The sequence below is a fragment of the Lactuca sativa genome, chromosome 5 (assembly GCF_002870075.4).
Source record: "Lactuca sativa cultivar Salinas chromosome 5, Lsat_Salinas_v11, whole genome shotgun sequence".
NCBI classification, from domain to species: Eukaryota; Viridiplantae; Streptophyta; class Magnoliopsida; order Asterales; family Asteraceae; genus Lactuca; species Lactuca sativa.
The window spans coordinates 27,019,763-27,025,153 of NC_056627.2; positions in this window are offsets into that span (position 1 = coordinate 27,019,763).

Sequence of the window (5,391 nt, forward strand, 5' to 3'; positions counted from 1 at the left end):
TTTAAGAGCAGAGTTGCATCTTGGGTGGTTCTCGGTTACAGAGAGAGATGGACAGTACAGAGTTTGGGCTTCAGTCGACAGAGCAGACTCAGCAGGTTAAGGAGAGTTAGTGATCGTTTAGAGTTAATAGGAAAGTTATGCAGGCAGACGCCGTTACGAGTATGTGATTCAGGTCAGCGACTTCGTATTTCTGACGGGTGCTTCGATTTAGGAAGAAGGGTAAATGGGGGCCCCGGTATGTTGGGTCTTTTCGTGAAGGTGCGAAGGTAGGAAGGGTGGCCTATCGTTTGGAGCTGTCAACGGAATTGGGACGGATCCATGCCACTGGTATGTGTCGCAGTTGAAGAGGTGTATAGCGGATGAGTCAGCAGTGGTTCTACTAGAGAACGATTAGGTGGATGTGAGCCTGTGTTACGTCGAGAGGCCAGTGGCCGTCGGAGATCGGAAGATCAAGGTTCTGAGGAACAAGGAGGTACCTCTGGTAGTGGTTCAGTAGCGACCTCGGAAGATATCGGAAGTGTTTAGGGAAGCCGAAACGTGAGATGCGGGAGCAGCAGCCAGAGCTATTTTCAGAGTAAGACTTCGAGGGCGAAGTCTAATTCTAGTGGGGGAGAATTGTAACAGCCCAAAATCTCAAAGTATTGTTAAATTGCATTTTGGGGTGTTTTAAAGGGGAGACTCGGCGAGTTGGAGCAAGACTCGCCGAGTAGGGTCGCAGATTTGGTCGCGGGTTCGCGACTGGACTCGACGAGTCCATTAGGGACTCGGCGAGTCGACGCTGTTCAGCTGAAACCCTAGCCGTTTCGATTCTGGATCGTATATAATGTCTTTAGGGCCGTCATGTCTCGTCTTTTGGCCGATTGAAGATAACCTAAACGGCTGTGGGCATCTGGAGCAAGGGTGGAGGCTAGTGGAAGCTTAAAGAGGTTGTTAGGAAAGGAGAGGCTAGGTGGTGATCAAAGGAGGATCAAGGGGTTGAGCTCTGAAGGTTGGGGACGCAGGGATCACGTTTTTCAGGTAATTCTCGGATCATTTCTGTAGTTTTGGTGTTGTACACGAATCTAGGGTTTAGGAAACCCATTTAAGGATTTGATAGATTATAGAGTTGTTACAAGTGTTTAAACCCCAGTAATAGTATGTGTAAAGGTCCAGGAAGTCCCATATCTATATATTGCGGAATCATGCGAATTACAGGAGGCAGTTGATTGACTGCATGGCGAGGACTCGCCGAGTCCAATGATCAGACTCGGCGAGTAGCTTGAAGATTCACTAGGACTCGCCGAGTTGTTCTTCAGACTCGGCGAGTAGCTTGAAGACTTACTGGAACTCGTCGAGTCGTTCTTCAGACTCGGCGAGTGGTGTCGGGATGCCTATACTCGTCGAGTTACCCTTTGTACTCGACGAGTCCGGTCAAAATTGACCGTTGACCTGTATATATCTTAGAGGGGTCAGTTGTATTGTTTGATAAGATCATTAACTAGGGCTGTGGTATTATAGGGAACCTGCGGGCTAGCGGATTGTGCGCGAGTAGCTCGAAGAGGTTATAGCCTGCGTACTACGAGGTGAGTCTTCTCACTATACCTCACCCGGAAGGGTTTGATTGTGTGACCGGAAGGTCAAGTATGTTATGTGTTATGTTTATATGCTATAAATGGAAAGTTAGCTGCTACGCGTGATATACATGCTTATATATGGGCCGGAAGGCAAAGTATTATGTGACAGAAAGGTCAGGTATGATATATGGTGTATGTGCTTTATGTGTTAGGGTATTTGCATTATGTGTTATATATATGTATGGGCCGGAAGGCGATTATATTGTGGACCGAAGGGTCCGGGCCGGAAGGCAATGTTATGTGGATCGAAAGATCCGGGCCGGAAGGCAATGTTATGTGGATCGAAAGATCCGGGCCGGAAGGCAATGTTATGTGGATCGAAAGATCCGGGCCGGAAGGCAACGTTATGTGGATCGAAAGATCCGGGCCGGAAGGCGTATGTGCGTAAGGTATATTAGGGAACTCACTAAGCTTCGTGCTTACGTTGTTTATGTTACGTTGTTTCAGGTTCTTACAGTAACGCGAGATGGCAACGGTTCGATTGTACACACCGAAGAAAGAGTTGTGTTTTGGAGGATCCTGGTCTTCTTTTATAACGAAAATGAAACTACGTTTTGTAATTTGAATGTGAATAAGATTTTAAACAAGTGTTATTTTATATTAAATTGATTAATTAAATGAAAATTTTATTTTTGGAAATCTGGGTGTTACACTTCTGACCCAAAAGAGGCTGAATGCTTCTATTGCCATGAAAAGGCTCATTGGAAGCGGAACTGCCCAAAATACCAGCAAGATGTGAAGGATGGGAAAGTTAAACCCAACCATGCAGGTATTTACACTATCATTTCTAATAACTCACCCCATTCTAATTCTTGGGTCCTTGATACCGGTTGTGGTATTCATATTTGTTGTGACTTGCAGGGACTAAGAAGAAGTGAGAATGTGGAGCAAGGAAGGATAAACTTGATCATGGGGAATAGGAAAGCTATACCTGTTACCAAGATTGGAGTTTATACTTTATCGCTAAGTAGTGGGTTTAGTTTAGATTTGAATAAGTGTTGTTATTCGCCAGGAATGGCAAGAAATATTATTTCCTTTCATGCTTTGTACAAACAAGGGTTTACCTTTTCATTTAATAATGAAGTTGGTTCTATTGATGCTTTCTTTAATAATGTTCTTTATTTTAAAGCATTACCTTGTGATGGTGTGTATGAAGCTGTATCTATTGTAGATAACTTAGGAAATAATGTTTTGTGCATTGATTCTACTAATAATAACTTGGATAAAGCATCTTTATGGCACTGTCGTCTTGGACATATAAGCAAGAAACGCATAGGCCAACTCCAAAAGGATGGAGTCTTGGAGTCGTTTGACCTAAAGTCAGATGATAGTTGCGAATCATGCTTACTTGGAAAAATGACAAAGTCACCCTTCACAGGTTCGTGTGAGAGGGGTGAAGGTTTGTTGGACCTTATACACACGGATGTGTGTGGACCATTCAAACATGCCACAAGGGATGCTAATCGTTATTATTTGACTTTTACTGATGATTATAGTAGATATGGATATGTCTACTTGATCAAGCATAAGTCAGAGACTTTCGAGAGGTTTAAGGAATTTAAACAGGAAGTCGAGAATCAATTGGGCAGGAATATTAAGATGCTTCGATCCGATCGTGGTGGTGAGTATCTTAGTTCAGAGTTCCTCGACTATCTAAGGGAATGTGGGATAGTCTCACAATTGACACCTCCCAGGACACCACAGTTGAATGGTGTGGCTGAGAGGCGTAATCGAACCTTGTTGGATATGGTTCGTTCCATGATGAGTCGAGCTTCGCTACCAATCTCATTCTGGGGGTATGCCTTAGAGACTGCCGCCCATATTCTTAATCTAGTCCCTACAAAGAAAGTTGCCAAAACTCCTCACGAGATGTGGACTGGTAAAGTACCTAAACTAGACCACATCAAGATTTGGGGTTGCGAGGCTTTCGTGAGACGCGAGACTCATGATAAGCTCGAACCTCGAAGCGAGAGGTGTATTTTCATCGGTTACCCACAGCGATCCTTTGGTTACCTCTTCTACAGACCTAGTGACAATGTGGTCTTTGTAGCAAGAAGAGGAGTCTTTCGAGAAAGAGAGTTTATAAGCCAAGGAGACAGTGGGAGGCAAATTGATCTTGAAGAAATTCAAGAATCAAGCGGTGAAGGAACTTCAAACTCTAGCCCTCAACTTGAGGAGGAAACTCCTGTTGAGCAAATTGACAAATCTGTACCTCTGAGACGTTCCACGAGAGTTAGGAGTGCACCTGAGCATTACTATGGATTCCATATTACTGCAGAAGGTGAGACACTTATTAGTGATGAGACACTAGTAAGTCAAGATGACCCTAATAGCTACGAGGAAGCCATGGCAGGCCCCGAGTCTGCTAAATGGAAAGAGGCTATGGATAGCGAGATACAATCCATGTATGACAATCAAGTTTGGAACTTGGTTGAAAACGTACCAGGTCGTAAGACAGTAGGGTGCAAATGGGTGTTCAAGAAGAAGACTGACATGGATGGTAAAGTACACACTTATAAGGCTAGACTGGTTGCAAAGGGCTTCTCTCAAATTCCTGGAGTGGATTATGATGAGACCTTTTCTCCGGTAGCCAAGATTAAGTCTATTCGGGTTCTGTTAGCCATAGCTGCATTTCATGACTATGAAATATGGCAGATGGATGTCAAAACCGCTTTCCTTAATGGAAAGTTGGCTGAAGATGTTTACATGAGTCAGCCAGAGGGTTTTGTCAGCAACGAGTACCCTAATAGAGTGTGTAAGCTTGAGAAATCCATTTATGGATTGAAGCAAGCACCTCGCAGATGGAATCTTTGCTTTGATGAAAAGGTCAAGGAATTTGGCTTTTCTAGGAGTGAAGATGAATCTTGTGTGTATGTCAAGGCTAGTGGGAGTATAGTTAGCTTTTTGGTATTGTATGTGGATGACATACTACTCATAGGAAACGACATTCCAACTCTGCAGGAAGTAAAGTCCTGGCTTGGGAAGTGTTTCGCTATGAAGGACCTTGGTGAAGCTGCCTATATTTTAGGGATAAGGATCTTGAGAGATCGGAGTAAAAGACTAATTGGACTTAGTCAGAGTACCTACTTGGATAAGGTGCTGAAGAGATTCAGCATGCAGGATTCCAAGAAAGGAGAGTTACCCATCCAGAGTAACACCAGATTGAGTAAGACACAAAGCCCTAGCACTGAGGCTGAGATAGCAGAAATGAGTCGAACACCTTACGCTTTGGTTGTAGGATCGATCATGTATGCTATGACGTGTACTCGACCCGATGTAGCGTTTGCCTTGAGCATGGTTGGCAGGTATCAGGCGAACCCTGGCAAGGCACACTGGACTGCGGTAAAGAATATCCTCAAGTACCTACGGAGGACTAAGGACTGGGTTCTTACCCTCGGTGGGAGTGATGACTTGAGAGTTGTAGGGTATAGTGATGCTAGCTTCCAGACTGATAGGAATAATTTCCGCTCTCAGTCGGGCTGGGTCTTTACCCTAAACGGAGGAGCAATTTCTTGGAAGAGTTCCAAGCAAGAGACAGTGGCAGATTCTACTTGTGAATCAGAGTATATTGCAGCTAGCGAAGCAGCAAAGGAAGCGATATGGCTGAAGAACTTCATTGGAGACCTTGGAGTTGTACCAGCTATTAAAGAGCCAATGGAAATTTTCTGTGATAGTGAAAGTGTTGTTGCCTTAGCTAAGGAACCAAGGGATCACGGGAGATCCAGACACATCGACAGAAAATACCATTTCATCAGACATCGGATCGAAGAAGGACTCC